Below are 23,000 nucleotides of genomic sequence, written 5' to 3' on the forward strand. Positions count from 1 at the left end.
ACAAATCCATACTCTGCGAAGAGGTGGGCAACCATCTCATCTGCAGACGGAAATAGGCCCTTTGGTCCACCAAGTCCGCGACGACCAGCGATCCCTGCAAACCACCACTATCCGACATACACTAGGGACAATTTAAAATATTACCAAAGCTATTTAACCTACAAACCTGCACATCTTTGGAGTACGGGAGGAAACCAGAGAACCCGGACAAAACCTATGCAAGTCGTGGGGAGAATGTACGTACAGATATCTCCCGTAGTCAGGATCGAACCTACGACTTTGGTGCTGTAAGACAGCAACTCGACAGCTGAGCCACTGCTGAGTCAGACAAACTGGCCAGTCTGCTCAAGGAACCAGGCCACGGGATCCATCGAGTTATTGTTGTGCAGTGGCTGCAGGATGTTCCATGCTGATCACTGCACAATGGACATGGTCAAAGGTGTTGGTCTGGAAAAGACTTATCCACAAAGGACAGGTCATTCAGTAATGTCCAGCTGATCGCTGCCAGGCCCATCCTTCACAAAACTGGGGGCAGGTAGAACCTCAGCAGGTATTGATATTTGATGTCCACATGCTTCGGCTCTGTGCACAACTTGATACAAAGTATCTGGATTTTTTTCACCAAAATAAACTTGCTTCAGAATAATAAATATATACAAACCAAGAACAGTGCAGAATACGTGATTATGCCAGGCATCCGATCCACTCATGTGGTCCCATGGGGTGATCTCCCTTTCCTACTTTGAGGGGTGTCCCCACTGGACTGCCCTAAATCCTTCAGTCGTCAAAGCATTAAACAGAATATTTGGCCGTACTTTTAAAGAGAGCAGTAGAGATGGGTAGTTGATGCCGGTATGGACTTGGTGGGTCAACAGAACTGTGTCTGTGCTGTATGACTCTACGCCCTCTGGAGAACACTGCTGTTGGAATGGGGGGGGGGGGGGGGTGGAGATATTCAGTGAGAGTGTAGTGGAAATTTTACACCAGTGAGAGTGAAGACATCACATCCCCGAAACGTCACCCATACATTTTCTCCAAATATGCTGCCTGACGCGCTTAGATACTCCACCTTTTGTGCAAAAGAGCAAATGCAATTCATTCCTGCACATATTGGGATGTGTCTCGCTTTGCTCTGGGAATCTGGAATAGAATGCGAGTCAGAAGCAGCACTGATCATTTCATCAATTCACTGGGAAAATGTGAGGGACGAAAATTCTAATGCCGATTCGCTGTGAATAGTACATGCAAATAGCGATGGAAGTTGCTTACACTCGTACGAACCGTCCACAAAGTTACATGAGAATTTGTTAACGTGGAACCCTCAAGTTCTGAAGAAAGGTTTCGGCCCGAAACGTCGCCTATTTCCTTCGCTCCATAGATGCTGCTGCTCCCGCTTAGTTTCCCCAGCAATTTTGTGAACCTTCGATATTCCAGCATCTGCAGTTCCCTTTTGAACACTGCAAGTTAATCTGGTGCTCGTGAATTAAAATAGTTCAAACTGCGATGGCCGGGAATCGAACCCGGGTCAACTGCTTGGAAGGCAGCTATGCTCACCACTATACCACCATCGCTACATAGCAATGGAGGACTTCAGGTACTGAATATCTCCAGTGCTGTACGAGTTGATCAACTTTTGTCGTACTGCTTGCTGACGGATCATTTCTCACTCTGCTGCAGTTCCAGTTCCGCCCACTTGATGCGCCCATCCTCCAGCCAACAGAAATAACACAACACCCGGTTAAACTTCATCCGGGATCAGATTCATGTTGAGAGTCGACACCGGCAACCACTTACGAATTCCCGATGAGTTGCAAATTTTTCCCTGCATCTCACATGAGCAACTGGATATTCATTATTCCTTCTCTTCAGAGATGCTCCCCCATGCACGCACCCCCACCCCCCATCCCCCATTCCATCTCTCGGGAGAAAGAGATGTTCAAAGATGGAACGTATCTGAAAAAGAACCTTTATCATTAAATATTGCTAGTATCATACTCTGTGGTGTTAAGATGTCTTTGCACAAAATATCCTTCACACTCATATATATCCTATCTCCGGGTGACATCCCATCTCTTGCTCAAGGGGTACCTTCACCATATTTAGTCCCTCAATGTCCAGTACTTGATGGTACACAAAAATGCTGGAGAAACTCAGCGGGTGCAGCAGCATCCATGGAGGGAAGGGAATAGGTAACGTTTCGGGCCGAAACCCTTCTTCAGACTGATAGGGGTGGCGGGGAGAAGGAAGGAAAAAGGAGGAGGAGGAGCCCGATGGCTGATGAAGGGGAGGAGACAGCAAGGGCTAACAAAATTGGGAGAATTCAATGTTAATGCCCGCAGGCTGCAGACTCCCCAAGCGGAATATGAGGTGCTGTTCCTCCAATTTCCGGTGTTGCTCACTCTGGCAATGGAGGAGACCCAGGACAAGAGGTCGGATTGGGAATGGGAGGGGGAGTTGAAGTGCTGAGCCACCGGGAGGTCAGGTAGGTTCTTGCGGACCGAGCCGAGGTGTTCGGCGAAACGATCGCCCAACCTCCGCTTAATCTCACCGATGTAGATCAGCTGACATCTCGAGCAGCGGATGCAGTAGATGAGGTTGGAGGAGATATAGGTGAACCTTTGTCGCACCTGGAACGACTGCTTGGGTCCTTGAATGGAGTCGAGGGGGGAGGTAAAGGGACAGGTGTTGCATTTCTTGCGGTTGCAATGGAAAGTGCCCGGGGAAGGGGTGGTACGGGAGGGAAGGGGAAAATTGACAAGGGAGTTGCGGAGGGAGCAGTATTTGCGGAAGGCAGACATGGGGGGAGATGGGAAGATGTGGCGAGTGGTGGGGTCACGTTGGAGGTGGCGGAAATGACGGAGGATTATTTGTTGTACGTGACGGCTGGTGTGTGAAAGGTGAGGACTAGGGGGACTCTGCCCTTGTTGCGAGTGCGGGGATGGGGAGAGAGAGCAGTGTTGCGGGGTGTGGAAGATACCCTGGTGCGAGCCTCATCTATGGTGGTGGAGGGGAACCCCCGTTCCCTGAAGAATGAGGACATTTCAGATGCCCTGGCGTGGAACGCCTCATTCTGGGAGTAGATGTGGCGTAGGCGGAGGAATTGGGATTAGGGGATGGAGTCCTTACAGGAAGCAGGGTGGGAAGAAGTGTAGTCCAGATATCCATGGGAGTCAGTGGGTTTATAGTGGATGTCGGTCAGAAGTCTATCACCTGCGATGGAGATAGTGAGGTCAAGGAATGGTAGGGAAGTGTCGGAAATAGTCCAGGTGTATTTGAGTGCCGGATGGAAGTTGGTGGTGAAGTGGATGAAGTCAGTCAGTTGTGTGTGGGTGCAGGAGGTGGCCCCAAAGCAGTCGTCGATGTAACGGAGGTAGAGGTCGGGGATGGGTCCCTGGTACGTATTGAACAAGGATTGTTCGACGCACCCGACAAAGAGGCAGGCGTAGCTGGGGCCCATGCGTGACCCCATAGCTACGCCTTGTATTTGGAGGAAATGGGAGGAGTCAAACGTGAAGTTATTGAGAGTAAGGAGGAGAGTGTCAGTGGCTGGGTATAGGTTGCTCCTCTGGTCGAGGAAGAACCGGAGGGCTTTGAGGCCATCTTGGTGGGGGATGGAGGTGTAGAGTGGCTGGACATCCATGGTGAAGATGAGGGGGTGAGGGCCTAGAGAATGGAATGCGCAGAGGCGGCGGAGAGTGTCTGAGGTGTCTTGAACATAGGTAGGAAGGGATTTGACCAAGGGGGATAGGATGGAGTCAAGGTATGTGGAGATGAGTTCGGTGGGGCACGAAGAGGCAGAGACAATGAGTCTACCGTAGAAATCTATCACCTGCGATGGAGATAGTGGGAAGTGGACCTCTCCGGGTCCAGCACTTGACGTCCGTTTCTGAAAGTGCCCCTAGTAACAGCACGCATATGAGACAGTCTTTTGTTTCGGAGCTATTTGCAATGAACATGACAAGGACCGTTGCATTATTCTTCAGACCCTCTTCACAAATCCATACTCTGCGAAGAGGTGGGCAACCATCTCATCTGCAGACGGAAATAGGCCCTTTGGTCCACCAAGTCCGCGACGACCAGCGATCCCTGCAAACCACCACTATCCGACATACACTAGGGACAATTTAAAATATTACCAAAGCTATTTAACCTACAAACCTGCACATCTTTGGAGTACGGGAGGAAACCAGAGAACCCGGACAAAACCTATGCAAGTCGTGGGGAGAATGTACGTACAGATATCTCCCGTAGTCAGGATCGAACCTACGACTTTGGTGCTGTAAGACAGCAACTCGACAGCTGAGCCACTGCTGAGTCAGACAAACTGGCCAGTCTGCTCAAGGAACCAGGCCACGGGATCCATCGAGTTATTGTTGTGCAGTGGCTGCAGGATGTTCCATGCTGATCACTGCACAATGGACATGGTCAAAGGTGTTGGTCTGGAAAAGACTTATCCACAAAGGACAGGTCATTCAGTAATGTCCAGCTGATCGCTGCCAGGCCCATCCTTCACAAAACTGGGGGCAGGTAGAACCTCAGCAGGTATTGATATTTGATGTCCACATGCTTCGGCTCTGTGCACAACTTGATACAAAGTATCTGGATTTTTTTCACCAAAATAAACTTGCTTCAGAATAATAAATATATACAAACCAAGAACAGTGCAGAATACGTGATTATGCCAGGCATCCGATCCACTCATGTGGTCCCATGGGGTGATCTCCCTTTCCTACTTTGAGGGGTGTCCCCACTGGACTGCCCTAAATCCTTCAGTCGTCAAAGCATTAAACAGAATATTTGGCCGTACTTTTAAAGAGAGCAGTAGAGATGGGTAGTTGATGCCGGTATGGACTTGGTGGGTCAACAGAACTGTGTCTGTGCTGTATGACTCTACGCCCTCTGGAGAACACTGCTGTTGGAATGGGGGGGGGGGGGGGGGGGGGGGGGGGGGAGATATTCAGTGAGAGTGTAGTGGAAATTTTACACCAGTGAGAGTGAAGACATCACATCCCCGAAACGTCACCCATACATTTTCTCCAAATATGCTGCCTGACGCGCTTAGATACTCCACCTTTTGTGCAAAAGAGCAAATGCAATTCATTCCTGCACATATTGGGATGTGTCTCGCTTTGCTCTGGGAATCTGGAATAGAATGCGAGTCAGAAGCAGCACTGATCATTTCATCAATTCACTGGGAAAATGTGAGGGACGAAAATTCTAATGCCGATTCGCTGTGAATAGTACATGCAAATAGCGATGGAAGTTGCTTACACTCGTACGAACCGTCCACAAAGTTACATGAGAATTTGTTAACGTGGAACCCTCAAGTTCTGAAGAAGGGTTTCGGCCCGAAACGTCGCCTATTTCCTTCGCTCCATAGATGCTGCTGCTCCTGCTCCCAGCAATTTTGTGAACCTTCGATATTCCAGCATCTGCAGTTCCCTTTTGAACACTGCAAGTTAATCTGGTGCTCGTGAATTAAAATAGTTCAAACTGCGATGGCCGGGAATCGAACCCGGGTCAACTGCTTGGAAGGCAGCTATGCTCACCACTATACCACCATCGCTACATAGTAATGGAGGACTTCAGGTACAGAATATCTCCAGTGCTGTACGAGTTGATCAACTTTTGTCGTACTGCTTGCTGACGGATCATTTCTCACTCTGCTGCAGTTCCAGTTCCGCCCACTTGATGCGCCCATCCTCCAGCCAACAGAAATAACACAACACCCGGTTAAACTTCACCCGGGATCAGATTCATGTTGAGAGTCGACACCGGCAACCACTTACGAATTCCCGATGAGTTGCAAATTTTTCCCTGCATCTCACATGAGCAACTGGATATTCATTATTCCTTCTATTCAGAGATGCTCCCCCATGCACCCCCCCCCCCCCCCCCCCCCCATCCCCCATTCCATCTCTCGGGAGAAAGAGATGTTCAAAGATGGAACGTATCTGAAAAAGAACCTTTATCATTACATATTGCTAGTATCATACTCTGTGGTGTTAAGATGTCTTTGCACAAAATATCCTTCACACTCATATATATCCTATCTCCGGGTGACATCCCATCTCTTGCTCAAGGGGTACCTTCACCATATTTAGTCCCTCAATGTCCAGTACTTGATGGTACAGAAAAATGCTGGAGAAACTCAGCGGGTGCAGCAGCATCCATGGAGGGAAGGGAATAGGTAACGTTTCGGGCCGAAACCCTTCTTCAGACTGATAGGGGTGGCGGGGAGAAGGAAGGAAAAGGGAGGAGGAGGAGCCCGATGGCTGATGAAGGGGAGGAGACAGCAAGGGCTAACAAAATTGGGAGAATTCAATGTTAATGCCCGCAGGCTGCAGACTCCCCAAGCGGAATATGAGGTGCTGTTCCTCCAATTTCCGGTGTTGCTCATTCTGGCAATGGAGGAGACCCAGGACAGAGAGGTCGGATTGGGAATGGGAGGGGGAGTTGAAGTGCTGAGCCACCGGGAGGTCAGGTAGGTTCTTGCGGACCGAGCCGAGGTGTTCGGCGAAACGATCGCCCAACCTTCGCTTAGTCTCACCGATGTAGATCAGCTGACATCTCGAGCAGCGGATGCAGTAGATGAGGTTGGAGGAGATACAGGTGAACCTTTGTCGCACCTGGAACGACTGCTTGGGTCCTTGAATGGAGTCGAGGGGGGAGGTAAAGGGACAGGTGTTGCATTTCTTGCGGTTGCAATGGAAAGTGCCCGGGGAAGGGGTGGTACGGGAGGGAAGGGGAAAATTGACAAGGGAGTTGCGGAGGGAGCAGTATTTGCGGAAGGCAGACATGGGGGGAGATGGGAAGATGTGGCGAGTGGTGGGGTCACGTTGGAGGTGGCGGAAATGACGGAGGATTATTTGTTGTACGTGACGGCTGGTGTGTGAAAGGTGAGGACTAGGGGGACTCTGCCCTTGTTGCGAGTGCGGGGATGGGGAGAGAGAGCAGTGTTGCGGGGTATGGAAGATACCCTGGAGCGAGCCTCATCTATGGTGGTGGAGGGGAACCCCCGTTCCCTGAAGAATGAGGACATTTCAGATGCCCTGGCGTGGAACGCCTCATTCTGGGAGTAGATGCGGCGTAGGCGGAGGAATTGGGATTAGGGGATGGAGTCCTTACAGGAAGCAGGGTGGGAAGAAGTGTAGTCCAGATAGCCATGGGAGTCAGTGGGTTTAAAGTGGATGTCGGTCAGAAATCTATCACCTGCGATGGAGATAGTGAGGTCAAGGAATGGTAGGGATCTGTCGGAAATAGTCCAGGTGTATTTGAGTGCCGGATGGAAGTTGGTGGTGAAGTGGATGAAGTCAGTCAGTTGTGTGTGGGTGCAGGAGGTGGCCCCAAAGCAGTCGTCGATGTAACGGAGGTAGAGGTCGGGGATGGGTCCCTGGTACGTATTGAACAAGGATTGTTCGACGCACCCGACAAAGAGGCAGGCGTAGCTGGGGCCCATGCGTGACCCCATAGCTACGCCTTGTATTTGGAGGAAATGGGAGGAGTCAAACGTGAAGTTATTGAGAGTAAGGAGGAGAGTGTCAGTGGCTGGGTATAGGTTGCTCCTCTGGTCGAGGAAGAACCGGAGGGCTTTGAGGCCATCTTGGTGGGGGATGGAGGTGTAGAGTGACTGGACGTCCATGGTGAAGATGAGGGGGTGAGGGCCTAGAGAATGGAATGCGCAGAGGCGGCGGAGAGTGTCTGAGGTGTCTTGAACATAGGTAGGAAGGGATTTGACCAAGGGGGATAGGATGGAGTCAAGGTATGTGGAGATGAGTTCGGTGCGGCACGAAGAGGCAGAGACAATGAGTCTGCCGTAGAAATCTATCACCTGCGATGGAGATAGTGGGAAGTGCACCTCTCCGGGGTCCAGCACTTGACGTCCGTTTCTGAAAGTGTCCCTAGTAACAGCACGCATATGAGACAGTCTTTTGTTTCGGAGCTATTTGCAATGAACATGACAAGGACCGTTGCATTATTCTTCAGACCCTCTTCACAAATCCATACTCTGCGAAGAGGTGGGCAACCATCTCATCTGCAGACGGAAATAGGCCCTTTGGTCCACCAAGTCCGCGACGACCAGCGATCCCTGCAAACCACCACTATCCGACATACACTAGGGACAATTTAAAATATTACCAAAGCTATTTAACCTACAAACCTGCACATCTTTGGAGTACGGGAGGAAACCAGAGAACCCGGACAAAACCTATGCAAGTCATGGGGAGAATGTACGTACAGATATCTCCCGTAGTCAGGATCGAACCTACGACTTTGGTGCTGTAAGACAGCAACTCGACAGCTGAGCCACTGCTGAGTCAGACAAACTGGCCAGTCTGCTCAAGGAACCAGGCCACGGGATCCATCGAGTTATTGTTGTGCAGTGGCTGCAGGATGTTCCATGCTGATCACTGCACAATGGACATGGTCAAAGGTGTTGGTCTGGAAAAGACTTATCCACAAAGGACAGGTCATTCAGTAATGTCCAGCTGATCGCTGCCAGGCCCATCCTTCACAAAACTGGGGGCAGGTAGAACCTCAGCAGGTATTGATATTTGATGTCCACATGCTTCGGCTCTGTGCACAACTTGATACAAAGTATCTGGATTTTTTTCACCAAAATAAACTTGCTTCAGAATAATAAATATATACAAACCAAGAACAGTGCAGAATACGTGATTATGCCAGGCATCCGATCCACTCATGTGGTCCCATGGGGTGATCTCCCTTTCCTACTTTGAGGGGTGTCCCCACTGGACTGCCCTAAATCCTTCAGTCGTCAAAGCATTAAACAGAATATTTGGCCGTACTTTTAAAGAGAGCAGTAGAGATGGGTAGTTGATGCCGGTATGGACTTGGTAGGTCAACAGAACTGTGTCTGTGCTGTATGACTCTACGCCCTCTGGAGAACACTGCTGTTGGAATGGGGGGGGGGGGGGGGGGGGGGGGGGTGGAGATATTCAGTGAGAGTGTAGTGGAAATGTTACACCAGTGAGAGTGAAGACATCACATCCCCGAAACGTCACCCATACATTTTCTCCAAATATGCTGCCTGACGCGCTTAGATACTCCACCTTTTGTGCAAAAGAGCAAATGCAATTCATTCCTGCACATATTGGGATGTGTCTCGCTTTGCTCTGGGAATCTGGAATAGAATGCGAGTCAGAAGCAGCACTGATCATTTCATCAATTCACTGGGAAAATGTGAGGGACGAAAATTCTAATGCCGATTCGCTGTGAATAGTACATGCAAATAGCGATGGAAGTTGCTTACACTCGTACGAACCGTCCACAAAGTTACATGAGAATTTGTTAACGTGGAACCCTCAAGTTCTGAAGAAGGGTTTCGGCCCGAAACGTCGCCTATTTCCTTCGCTCCATAGATGCTGCTGCTCCCGCTTAGTTTCCCCAGCAATTTTGTGAACCTTCGATATTCCAGCATCTGCAGTTCCCTTTTGAACACTGCAAGTTAATCTGGTGCTCGTGAATTAAAATAGTTCAAACTGCGATGGCCGGGAATCGAACCCGGGTCAACTGCTTGGAAGGCAGCTATGCTCACCACTATACCACCATCGCTACATAGCAATGGAGGACTTCAGGTACTGAATATCTCCAGTGCTGTACGAGTTGATCAACTTTTGTCGTAATGCTTGCTGACGGATCATTTCTCACTCTGCTGCAGTTCCAGTTCCGCCCACTTGATGCGCCCATCCTCCAGCCAACAGAAATAACACAACACCCGGTTAAACTTCACCCGGGATCAGATTCATGTTGAGAGTCGACACCGGCAACCACTTACGAATTCCCGATGAGTTGCAAATTTTTCCCTGCATCTCACATGAGCAACTGGATATTCACTATTCCTTCTCTTCAGAGATGCTCCCCCATGCACCCCCCCCCCCCTTCCCATCCCCCATTCCATCTCTCGGGAGAAAGTGATGTTCAAAGATGGAACGTATCTGAAAAAGAACCTTTATCATTAAATATTGCTAGTATCATACTCTGTGGTGTTAAGATGTCTTTGCACAAAATATCCTTCACACTCATATATATCCTATCTCCGGGTGACATCCCATCTCTTGCTCAAGGGGTACCTTCACCACATTTAGTCCCTCAATGTCCAGTACTTGATGGTACACAAAAATGCTGGAGAAACTCAGCGGGTGCAGCAGCATCCATGGAGGGAAGGAAATAGGTAACGTTTCGGGCCGAAACCCTTCTTCAGACTGATAGGGGTGGCGGGGAGAAGGAAGGAAAAAGGAGGAGGAGGAGCCCGATGGCTGATGAAGGGGAGGAGACAGCAAGGGCTAACAAAATTGGGAGAATTCAATGTTAATGCCCGCAGGCTGCAGACTCCCCAAGCGGAATATGAGGTGCTGTTCCTCCAATTGCCGGTGTTGCTCACTCTGGCAATGGAGGAGACCCAGGACAGACAGGTCGGATTGGGAATGGGAGGGGGAGTTGAAGTGCTGAGCCACCGGGAGGTCAGGTAGGTTCTTGCGGACCGAGCCGAGGTGTTCGGCGAAACGATCACCCAACCTCCGCTTAGTCTCACCGATGTAGATCAGCTGACATCTCGAGCAGCGGATGCAGTAGATGAGGTTGGAGGAGATACAGGTGAACCTTTGTCGCACCTGGAACGACTGCTTGGGTCCTTGAATAGAGTCGAGGGGGGATGTAAAGGGACAGGTGTTGCATTTCTTGCGGTTGCAATGGAAAGTGCCCGGGGAAGGGGTGGTACGGGAGGGAAGGGGAAAATTGACAAGGGAGTTGCGGAGGGAGCAGTATTTGCGGAAGGCAGACATGGGGGGAGATGGGAAGATGTGGCGAGTGGTGGGGTCACGTTGGAGGTGGCGGAAATGACGGAGGATTATTTGTTGTACGTGACGGCTGGTGTGTGAAAGGTGAGGACTAGGGGGACTCTGCCCTTGTTGCGAGTGCGGGGATGGGGAGAGAGAGCAGTGTTGCGGGGTATGGAAGATACCCTGGTGCGAGCCTCATCTATGGTGGTGGAGGGGAACCCCCGTTCCCTGAAGAATGAGGACATTTCAGATGCCCTGGCGTGGAACGCCTCATCCTGGGAGTAGATGCGGCGTAGGCGGAGGAATTGGGATTAGGGGATGGAGTCCTTACAGGAAGCAGGGTGGGAAGAAGTGTAGTCCAGATAGCCATGGGAGTCAGTGGGTTTATAGTGGATGTCGGTCAGAAGTCTATCACCTGCGATGGAGATAGTGAGGTCAAGGAATGGTAGGGAAGTGTCGGAAATAGTCCAGGTGTATTTGAGTGCCGGATGGAAGTTGGTGGTGAAGTGGATGAAGTCAGTCAGTTGTGTGTGGGTGCAGGAGGTGGCCCCAAAGCAGTCGTCGATGTAACGGAGGTAGAGGTCGGGGGTGGGTCCCTGGTACGTATTGAACAAGGATTGTTCGACGCACCCGACAAAGAGGCAGGCGTAGCTGGGGCCCATGCGTGACCCCATAGCTACGCCTTGTATTTGGAGGAAATGGGAGGAGTCAAACGTGAAGTTATTGAGAGTAAGCAGGAGAGTGTCAGTGGCTGGGTATAGGTTGCTCCTCTGGTCGAGTAAGAACCGGAGGGCTTTGAGGCCATCTTGGTGGGGGATGGAGGTGTAGAGTGACTGGACGTCCATGGTGAAGATGAGGGGGTGAGGGCCTAGAGAATGGAATGCGCAGAGGCGGCGGAGAGTGTCTGAGGTGTCTTGAACATAGGTAGGAAGGGATTTGACCAAGGGGGATAGGATGGAGTCAAGGTATGTGGAGATGAGTTCGGTGGGGCACGAAGAGGCAGAGACAATGAGGCTACCGTAGAAATCTATCGCCTGCGATGGAGATAGTGGGAAGTGGACCTCTCCGGGGTCCAGCACTTGATGTCCGTTTCTGAAAGTGTCCCTAGTAACAGCACGCATATGAGACAGTCTTTTGTTTCGGAGCTATTTGCAATGAACATGACAAGGACCGTTGCATTATTCTTCAGACCCTCTTCACAAATCCATACTCTGCGAAGAGGTGGGCAACCATCTCATCTACAGACGGAAATAGGCCCTTTGGTCCACCAAGTCCGCGACGACCAGCGATCCCTGCAAACCACCACTATCCGACATACACTAGGTAGGTATGTTGCAAAGCCTACCTGAAGCGTCTTTGAAAATCTGCCGCTGCGGGTGTGCGCGATTTTGGCGCCGTTTAGAGGGGGCGGGTTTAAAACGCGATTTTCTCTAGGCTGTTCAAATCGAAGATGTTCAGCCTAGTTAATTATTAACGAAAAATCGCTGGAAGACCCCGTCGCAAAAGCTATTATTAGGTTTAAAGGCCTTGAATAATAGTTATAGTAGTTTAAAAATCAACCTCTAAACCCGCGAACACCAGCAACCGCAGGGTCTCATAAAGCAAACCACAGAAGGTAGGTTGTATATTTTTACATTAAAAAGGGCTTCTAAAGATCCCTTTATACAAAGTTTAATATTGCGAGCAGCTCATTTTGGGCCCATTATATCGCGCAGTATTTTTGTGGGCATTTGGGGCACAAATCTACCGCAATGTGAACGTTCTAAACCAGCGCGTTCCACAGGATCCCACTAGAAAGCTGATTTAAATGGACTTTAATTTACAGCAATTGAACACTGAATTCCTTCCATTTGGCCTATAAATTAATGTAAATGAGATTTAAAAATCATGTTTTATTGTGAATTATTTGTGAATATTATTTGGACATTTAGGCTATTTAAAAATGTTAATCATTTATTAAGAAATGGATAGATGTTTAGATCTAGTAATTGAAGTCTGAAATTAGCTACAATTAGGTAACTAACTAATTATATGCTTTAATTTCAGGTCATCCAAGTAAGATTATTTTATATTTGTTTCAGAATGCTTCAATCTATGATAACTGAAAATTTCATTCAGTTCTCTTAATTTTTAAGAAAGTTATGGGCTTTTGACTGTACACGATCACAACTTTTTTGTTATGTCCATAGAAAATCAATAGGGAACAAGATGCTCATTTCCGAGTATGAAAATGGCCATAACATTTTAAATACTTGAGATATGAAAGTGAATTAGGTGTCAAATTAAACTTATTTTTATGCTTTATCTGATGGGATAAATTACAGACTTGATTTTTAAAATCTCAAAATTTTGTAACATTGCTACACTAGGGACAATTTAAAATATTACCAAAGCTATTTAACCTACAAACCTGCACATCTTCGGAGTACGGGAGGAAACCAGAGAACCCGGACAAAACCTATGCAAGTCATGGGGAGAATGTACGTACAATTCAATTCAATTCAATTCAATTCAATTCAACTTTAATGTCATTGCACAAATACTGAGTATGGGTACAACGAAATGCAGTTTTGCGTCAGTCCGTAGTAGTGCAATATAGAAATTTTAAAAAAAGAGGATACAGAATAATAAAAAATACAGAATAATTAAACAATGGGGACGGAAGGACCGGAGGAATCTATCGGCGGGACTCCGAGTTCAGCAATGCGACGGTATGATTGTAGAAGCTGTTCCTCATCCTACTGGTACGAGACATGAGGCTCCTGTACCGCCTCCCTGATGGGAGGAGGGCAAACAGTCCATGGTTGGGGTGGGAGGGGTCTTTAATGATCTTCCCAGCTCGTTTCAGACACCGTTTTCGGTGGAGGGCATCCATGGCAGGGAGCGGGGCACCGATGATGTGCTGCGCGGTTTTCACCACCCGTTGTAGTGCCTTCCTGTCCGCAACAGTGCAGCTGCTGTACCATACCGTGAAGCAGGCGGTCAGGATGCTCTCGATGGTACACCGGTAGAAGTTGGTCAGGATCTGGGGGGACAGGTGGGCTTTCTTGAGCCTCCAGAGGAAGTAAAGGCGCTGCTGTGCCTTTTTGATCAGCTTGGAGGTGTTGAGGGACCAGGACAAATCCTCCGAGATGTGTACCCCGAGGAATTTGTAGCTGGAGACGCGCTCCACCTCAGTCCCGTTTATGTGGATGGGGGGTATGTCTGCCCCCTCTGACCTTCCTGAAGTCGACAATAAGTTCCTTCGTCTTCTTGGAGTTGAGTACAGATATCTCCCGTAGTCAGGATCGAACCTACGACTTTGGTGCTGTAAGACAGCAACTCGACAGCTGAGCCACTGCTGAGTCAGACAAACTGGCCAGTCTGCTCAAGGAACCAGGCCACGGGATCCATCGAGTTATTGTTGTGCAGTGGCTGCAGGATGTTCCATGCTGATCACTGCACAATGGACATGGTCAAAGGTGTTGGTCTGGAAAAGACTTATCCACAAAGGACAGGTCATTCAGTAATGTCCAGCTGATCGCTGCCAGGCCCATCCTTCACAAAACTGGGGGCAGGTAGAACCTCAGCAGGTATTGATATTTGATGTCCACATGCTTCGGCTCTGTGCACAACTTGATACAAAGTATCTGGATTTTTTTCACCAAAATAAACTTGCTTCAGAATAATAAATATATACAAACCAAGAACAGTGCAGAATACGAGATTATGCCAGGCATCCGATCCACTCATGTGGTCCCATGGGGTGATCTCCCTTTCCTACTTTGAGGGGTGTCCCCACTGGACTGCCCTAAACCCTTCAGTCGTCAAAGCATTAAACAGAATATTTGGCCGTACTTTTAAAGAGAGCAGTAGAGATGGGTAGTTGATGCCGGTATGGACTTGGTGGGTCAACAGAACTGTGTCTGTGCTGTATGACTCTACGCCCTATGGAGAACACTGCTGTTGGAATGGGGGGGGGGGGGGGGGGGGGGGGGGGGAGATATTCAGTGAGAGTGTAGTGAAAAGTTTACACCAGTGAGAGTGAAGACATCACATCCCCGAAACGTCACCCATGCATTTTCTCCAAAGATGCTGCCTGACGCGCTTAGATACTCCACCTTTTGTGCAAAAGAGCAAATGCAATTCATTCCTGCACATATTGGGATGTGTCTCGCTTTGCTCTGGGAATCTGGAATAGAATGCGAGTCAGAAACAGCACTGATCATTTCATCAATTCACTGGGAAAATGTGAGGGACGAAAATTCTAATGCCGATTCGCTGTGAATAGTACATGCAAATAGCGATGGAAGTTGCTTACACTCGTACGAACCGTCCACAAAGTTACATGAGAATTTGTCAACGTGGAACCCTCAAGTTCTGAAGAAGGGTTTCGGCCCGAAACGTCGCCTATTTCCTTCGCTCCATAGATGCTGCTGCACCCGCTGAGTTTCCCCAGCAATTTTGTGAACCTTCGATATTCCAGCATCTGCAGTTCCCTTTTGAACACTGCAAGTTAATCTGGTGCTCGTGAATTAAAATAGTTCAAACTGCGATGGCCGGGAATCGAACCCGGGTCAACTGCTTGGAAGGCATCTATGCTCACCACTATACCACCATCGCTACATAATAGTGAAGGAGTACAGATAGTCTCCAGTGCTGTATGAGTTGATCAACTTTTGTCGTATTGCTTGCTGACGGATCATTTCTTACGCTGCAGCAGTTCCAGTTCCGCCCACTTGATGCCCCCATCCTCCAGCCGACCGAAGTAACACAACACTCGGTGAATCTTTACCCGCGATAGGATTGATGTTGTTGAGAGTCGACACCGGCAACGAGTTCTGAATTCCCGATGAGTTGCGAATTTTTACCTGCATCTCACATGAGCAATATTCATTCTCTTCAACGATGCTGCCTGTCCCGCTGTGTTACTCCAGTTTTTTGTGTCTATAGGCATTTTAAATGTCCGTTTAAACAACACTCGTCACATCAAGGCCAGAAACTACACACATTTAGCGACGGAATCACAGAATCACTGAAGAACCCCGTGAGACCCCCGGTCACACAGAGAGAAGTGAATGTTTGGAAGGCAAACAGAGAATAAATTGACATGGGGTGACCCAATGAACCCTTTTGGGCACTGACATCAGAATGGTGCAATTCCATTCACGTTAATTCCTCGTTAGTATAGTGGTGAGTATCCCCGCCTGTCACGCGGGAGACCGGGGTTCAATTCCCCGACGGGGAGATAACTTTTATTCTGTAAAAAGGACTTTGTTGAAGTCGCTTCATCCTGAACATATGCTAACATCCGATACAATCGTCCTGCTTTTTAAAAAAATCACATTTACACTTGGAAATCTAGATATTCTGTACTCTGTACCTTTTCATTCGCTCTTCCTATTGTACTTGACTTTGGCTTGTTTGTATTGATCTATAGTATAATCTGATTTGATTGCATAACATGCAAAGCAAATCTGTTCACTCGTCCTCATAAAATAACTCATAGAAGTAATACACATAAAATGTATTGAACATTCGTACGGTGAAAGAACCCGGTCAGTGGCGAACCCGGAACGGGATAGTCTCCCGAGATGTAGGGTCTTTGTAGATGGGCACAAAATCGTGGAGTAATAAGGCGGTCGGGGACTATCTCTGGAGAGATGAGAGATGTGAAGTTTCAGGTCGAGACCCTTCTTCACATGCATATAGTTGTTTGTTTGTTTTTTCGTGTATACATAATCTGTATTTACGTGTATCTGCGAGTATATATAGAAAATAACTGCAGATGCTGGTTTAAATCGAAGAGGGACTCAAAAATGCTGGAGTCAACATATCCCTACTGACCTTCTGGAAGATCGCAGAGCAGCAGTAGCCAGACCAGCGTGTGAGTTGATTGACTGAAGGAAGACTTTTTCCGAGGAATGTTATTGCAGAACATTTGTTGCCGGATGTGGGAAATCAGGGGCACTGCTGGTGTCACTGACCACTACACCTGTGGGAACTGTGTCCAGATGCAGCTCCTCAGGGACCAAGTTAAGGAACTGGAGCAGCAGCTGGATGACCCGCGGTCCATCCGGGACCACAAAAGCTTCCTGGACAGGAGTCTGAAGAAGGGTTTCGGCCCGAAACGTCGCCTATTTCCTTCGCTCCATAGATGCTGCTGCACCCGCTGAGTTCCTCCAGCAATTTTGTGTACCTTGGACAGGAGCTAAATTCAGTTCGTCACTCCAAGAGTGCAGGAGGAGGTGCGGCGGGTAGAGACGGAAAGATAGGGGATGAAGCGAGTGTAGGTGACCTCGGTGGAAGTACAGGCCCTGTCCCACTTATGTGTCCTTGGCATGCAAATTTCGCGACCTCGTATGGCCGCGCGGGGCCGGTCCCACTGAGAAACGTGAAGTGGTATGTAGTTGTGCACGAAATTCATTAGCGAACGAAAGCTTCGCGCGCCACCGGCTTGTCGCGTAACTGACGGCCAAAGTGGGACAGGCCCAAGACCCTGGCGCGACGCAACGTCTCACCTCCAACAGCAGCAGAAACAGGCAAACGATCCCGGAACTCGGCCTGGGACTCACGGCCGTTGCGGTCCGGATCCGCCCCACTCCTACTCCCAGAGTGGGGCCAAGAAAATTGAAGATAGACACAAAATGCAGGAGTAACTCAGCGGGACCGGCAGCATCTCTGGAGACAAGCAATGGGTGACGTTTCTCTCCAGAGATGCTGCCGGTCCCGCTGAGTACTCCAAGTTTGTGTCCATCTTCAAATGACGTCACACGCTCCAGACGGCTGTGCGGCGAGACCGACGTCAGGCAGAAGTTTACAGGAAGGGCATTTTTTTAATTCAGAGAGTGGTGAGTGCCTGGAAGGGATGGTTGTTGAGCAGGCATGATGGTGGCATTTAAGTGACTTCACGATAGGCATATGAAAAAGCAAGGAATGGAGGGATACGGATTATGCAGGCAGGTCAGTTGGCTTTGGCATCATGTCCTGCACAGCGGGCCTGTTCTTATGGGCCAAATAGTCGGTTTTGGTGCCCTATTGTTTGTGTTCAGTAGGTTTTGTGCGGCATGAGCAGCCAGAAATAATGGGTCTACCAGAGCGATTCTGCTTGTGGGTGTAGGGAAAGATATAGAAAAAGACAGTATGGGCTGAGGAACTTTAGAGGTACTGCGTGGAAACGGGCCCTTCAGCCCACCGAGTCCTCTCCAACCATATATTAGCACTATACATAGGGGACAATTTACAGTTTCAAGTAGCCAAGTAACCTACAAACATGCATGTCTTTGGAGTGTGGGGGGAAATTGGAGTACTCAGAGAAAACCCACGCAGTCACAGGGAGAAGATACAAACTGTACGGACAGTACCCATAGTCAGGATAGAACCTGGAATGCCAGCAGGAGGAGTGCACGAGGAGGATGAGGGTAGGAGATGGGAGATGGGGTCATCATTGGGAGGCGAAGGTTCCTGGCCAGAGAAAAAGTTAGATCCACAATTTTACCTCGCTCGCCGATAAGAATAACTTATTTCTGGATTCCCACAAAATGCCAGAAGTGAAGTGAATCCCACACTCTCACACATGCCCGGAAAACGTCAGATGGAGAGTGAATCCACACTCCCACACGGCTCCTCAGATGGCCAAATGCAGGGTGATTTGACCTGTTTCTCTAGCGACTGACGGGTTCATGGTGAATCCCATCCTTGTATTGTGCCAGAGAACCACACAGATTACCCTGACCCCACTCCCACACACAGCACCTGAGGGTGACGTGTACAGAACCAGTCAGAGTTTCCCAGAGTGTCCCAGAGTGATTGGAGGGTGGTGAATGAGACCCATGCCCACCCATCTTCCCAGAGAGCGGCCCACTCTGTGAATCCTACTCACATCTTGTCAGGCACTGAGGGGTTCAGGGCCATACTGGCCCACAGTCCCAGAGACTGAGGGACAGAATGACCCCTCCCTCAACACAAAGGCAGTCCCAGACCAAGGAGTCTCTCCCTCACTCCCCGTGTAATCTAACGCCAACAATCCTTGTCCCCTCGCCTTCCCCATCTTCACACGGCACTGGGCCCGGGGCAGCGACTCCGAGCAGTAGAACCATGATGCATTGGTGATGCATGAGACCAATCGGTCCATCGTGTATGCAATAGATAGCGGATTGATCCAATCACTCCTCTGTACGCCAAAGCTCTTCAGTGCATATCTGCGAACTGCTTTATGCACCTGGCGACCCGCCCTGTCCCATCCATTCAGACAGTGTCTTCCAGACCCCACCGTCCTCTGCCACCTTGTTATAGACAAAAGACAATGGACAATGGACAATATACAATAGGTGCAAGAGTAGGCCATTCGGCCCCTGGAGCCAGCACCGCCATTCAATGGGGGCATCAAGTGGGCGGAACTGGTACTGCAGCATCCACAATCAGTACCTCGTTCCTGCCTTCTTCCCATATCCCTGGACTCCACTATCTTTAAGAGCTCTGTCTAGCTCTCTCTTGAAAGCATCCAGAGAACCAGCCTCTGAGGCAGATAATTCCACAGACTCACAACTCTCTGTGTGAAAAAGTTTTTCCTCATCTCCTTTCTAAATGGCCTACCTCTTATTCTTAAACTGTGGCCTCTGGTTCTGGACTCCCCCAACATCGGGAGTATGTTTCCTGCCTCTAGCGTGTCCAAACCCTTAATAATCCTATATGTTTCAATAAGATACCCTCTCATCCTAAATTCCAGAGTATACAAGCCCAGCCGCTCCATTCTATCCACAGATGAGAGACCCGCAATCCCGGGAATTAACCTGGTGAACCTACTGTAGATTAACCATGTTAGCCTGCCTTTACTATATCTATCACCACACGTATTATGCATGCTGCACATTCCATTGAAGTCCAGTCGGATCTTCATCTCTACCCCAGACTATTGATAACAATACTTCACCATCTCATGGTCAGACTTGATGCTGACCAGCAGGCTATATCCGCTTGTGTTACAATAAAGACTACGAGTTGTTACTCCTGTGTATGGGTCTCATTACACAACACCCACGCTGCACTCCCTCAACAGCAAGAATGTCCTTCCTCAAATTGGGAGACCAAAACTGCACACAACACTCCAGGTGTGGACTCACTAGGGCCCTGTACAACTGCAGGAGGACCTCTTTGCTCCTATACTCAACTCCTATTGTATAGTTGTTACCACAATAAATTTAATCATTTCCGGTATTGATTAACCTCTGCCTTTCGAACTTCAGATTTACTATCTTCACACAAATGAAGTTACACCAACAGATGTTCTTACTCACTTGGGGAAATGTGAAGGACAAAAATTCTAATGCCGATTCGCAGTGAATAGTAATTATGCAAATAGTGATGGAATTTGCTTACGAACCGTCCACGAAGTTACATGAGAATTTGTCACCGTGGACCCCTTGAGTTCTGCAAGTTAATCTGGTGCTCGTGAATTAAAATAGTTAAAACTGCGATGGCCGGGAATCGAACCCGGGTCAACTGCTTGGAAGGGAGCTATGCTCACCACTATACCACCATCGCTACGTAACACCTGAGTAGTCCAGGTACTGAATAGTCTTCAGTACCTGGACTACAGTCTTCACTGCTGTACGAGTTGATCAACTTTTGTCACATTGTTTGCTGACGGATCATTTCTCACTCTGCTGCAGTACCAGTTCCGCCCACTTGATGCCCCCATCCTCCAGCCGACGGAAATAACACAACACCCGGTGAAACTTCACCCGGGATCAGATTGATGTTGTTGAGAGTCGACACCGGCAACGAGTTCTGAATTCCCGATGAGGTGCGAATTTTTCATGAATTTTTCATCTCACATGAGCAACTGGATATTCATTCTCTTCAACGATGCTGCCTGTCCCGCTGAGTTACTCCAGCATTTTGTGTCTATAGGCATTTTAAATGTCCGTTTAAACAACACTCGTCACATCAAGGCCAGAAACTGCACAGATTTAGCGACGGAATCACAGAATCACTGAAGAACCCCGTGAGACCCCCGGTCACACAGAGAGAAGTGAATGTTTGGAAGGCAAACAGAGAATAAATTGACATGGGGTGACCCAATGAACCCTTTTGGGCACTGACATCAGAATGGTGCAATTCCATTCACGTCAATTCCTCGTTAGTATAGTGGTGAGTATCCCCGCCTGTCACGCGGGAGACCGGGGTTCAATTCCCCGACGGGGAGACAACTTTTATTCTGTAAAAAGGACTTTGTTGAAGTCGCTTCATCCTGAACATATGCTAACATCCGATACAATCGTCCTGCCTTTTTTTAAATCACATTTACACTTGGAAATCTAGATATTCTGTACTCAGTATCTTTTCATTCGCTCTTCCTATTGTACTTGACTTCGGCTTGAATGTATTGATCTATAGTATAATCTGATTTGATTGGATAACATGCAAAGCAAATCTGTTCACTCGACCTCTCATAAAAGTAATACACATAAAATGTATTGAACATTCCTACAGTGAAACAACCCGGTCAGCGGCGAACCCGGAACCGGATAGTCTCCCGAGAAGTCGGGTCTTTGTAGATAGGCACAAAATCGTGGAGTAACAAGGCGGTCGGGCACTATCTCTGGAGAGATGAGAGATGTGAAGTTTCAGGTCGAGACCCTTCTTCACATGCATATTGTTGTTAGTTTGTTTTTTCGTGTATACATAATCTGTATCTACGTGTATCTGCGAGTATATATAGAAAATAACTGCAGATGCTGGTTTAAATCGAAGAGGGATTCAAAAATGCTAGAGTCAGCATATCCCCACTGACCTTCTGGAAGATCGCAGAGCAGCAGCAGCCAGACCAGCAGCAGCCAGACCAGCGTGTGAGTGGATTGACTGAAGGAAGATTTTCTCCGAGGAATGTTATTGCGGTACATTTGTTGCAGGATGTGGGAAGTCTGGGGCACTGGTGGTGTCACTGACCACTACACCTGTGGAAACTGTGTCCAGATGCAGCTCCTCAGGGACCAAGTTAAGGAACTGGAGCAGCAGCTGGGTGACCTGCGGTCCATCCGGGACGACAAAAGCTTCCTGGACAGGAACTAAAAGTCAGTTCGTCACTCCAAGAGTGCAGGAGGAGATGCGGCCGGTAGAGACGGAAAGAAAGGGGGTGAAGCGAGTGTAGGTGACCACGGTGGAAGTACCCTGGCGCGGCGCAACGTCTCACCTCCAACAGCAGCAGAAGCAGGCAAACGATCGCTGAACTCGGCCTGGGGCTCACGGCCGTTGCGGTCCGGATCCGCCCCCACCTCTACTCCCAGAGCGGGGCCAAGAAAATTGAAGATAGACACAAAATGCTGGAGTAACTCAGCGGGACCGGTAGCATCTCTGAAGAGAAGCAATGGGTGACGTTTCAGGTCAAGACCCTTCTTTCTGTCTGAAGAAGAGTCTCGACCCGAAACATCACCCATTCCTTCTCTCCAGAGATGCTGCCGGTCCCGCTGAGTTACTCCAAGTTTGTGTTCATCTTCAAATGACGTCACACGTTCCAGACGGCTGTGCGGACTCTTGAAGTCGCGCGCGACCTTCGCGGGACCGTCGCGCGCTCAACCATGAGTTTGTGTAATTAGCGTGCCAAGGACACGTAAGTGGGACAGGGGCTTTACTCTTGAAAGCAGGTACGCCCTCGTGGGAGCTGGCGGGGCAGACGACTATTCCAGTCCGAGCAGCGGACAAGTCTGTGACTCGAAGCATGGCGCTAAGACCCGACCGGCGAGACCGACGTCAGGCAGAGGTTTACAGGAGATGTTCAGGGCAATTTTTTTTATTCAGAGGGTGGTGAGTGCCTGGAAGGGATGGTGGTTGAGCAGGCATGATGATGGCATTTAAGTGACTTCACGATAGGCATATGAAAAAGCAAGGAATGGAGGGATACGGATTATGCAGGCAGATTAGAGTTGGCTTTGGCGTCATGTCCTGCACAGCGGGCCTGTTCTTGTGGGCCAAAGTGTCTGTTTTTGTGCCCTATTGTTTGTGTTCAGTAGGTTTTGTGAGGCATGAGCAGCCAGAAATAATGGGTCTACCAGAGCGATTCTGCTTGTGGATGTAGGGAAAGATATAGAAACAGACAGTATGGGCTGAGGAACTTTAGAGGTACTGCGTGGAAACAGGCCCTTCAGCCAACCGAGTCCTCTCCAACCAGCAATCGCCCCATATATTAGCACTATACACAGGGGACAATTTACAATTTCA

The 23,000-nt window shown here is 48.9% G+C and overlaps 7 non-coding genes across 7 annotated transcripts; 2 read left to right on the top strand and 5 right to left on the bottom strand.

Annotated features, from left to right (window-relative positions):
* Nucleotides 1-1,499: 1,499 nt before the first annotated feature.
* On the bottom strand, nucleotides 1,500-1,571 carry trnag-ucc. The gene has a single exon. It is a non-coding gene; the product is annotated as a tRNA-Gly (tRNA).
* Nucleotides 1,572-5,494: 3,923 nt separating this feature from the next.
* On the bottom strand, nucleotides 5,495-5,566 carry trnag-ucc. The gene has a single exon. It is a non-coding gene; the product is annotated as a tRNA-Gly (tRNA).
* Nucleotides 5,567-9,504: 3,938 nt separating this feature from the next.
* Nucleotides 9,505-9,576, bottom strand: trnag-ucc. The gene has a single exon. It is a non-coding gene; the product is annotated as a tRNA-Gly (tRNA).
* Nucleotides 9,577-15,332: 5,756 nt separating this feature from the next.
* Nucleotides 15,333-15,404, bottom strand: trnag-ucc. Its single transcript has one exon. It is a non-coding gene; the product is annotated as a tRNA-Gly (tRNA).
* A 553-nt stretch (nucleotides 15,405-15,957) lies between these two features.
* trnad-guc lies at nucleotides 15,958-16,029 on the top strand. Its single transcript has one exon. It is a non-coding gene; the product is annotated as a tRNA-Asp (tRNA).
* A 4,223-nt stretch (nucleotides 16,030-20,252) lies between these two features.
* trnag-ucc lies at nucleotides 20,253-20,324 on the bottom strand. The gene has a single exon. It is a non-coding gene; the product is annotated as a tRNA-Gly (tRNA).
* Nucleotides 20,325-20,916: 592 nt separating this feature from the next.
* On the top strand, nucleotides 20,917-20,988 carry trnad-guc. The gene has a single exon. It is a non-coding gene; the product is annotated as a tRNA-Asp (tRNA).
* Nucleotides 20,989-23,000: the final 2,012 nt, after the last annotated feature.

This window comes from Amblyraja radiata, chromosome 41, assembly GCF_010909765.2.
Source record: "Amblyraja radiata isolate CabotCenter1 chromosome 41, sAmbRad1.1.pri, whole genome shotgun sequence".
In the NCBI taxonomy this organism is placed as follows: Eukaryota; Metazoa; Chordata; class Chondrichthyes; order Rajiformes; family Rajidae; genus Amblyraja; species Amblyraja radiata.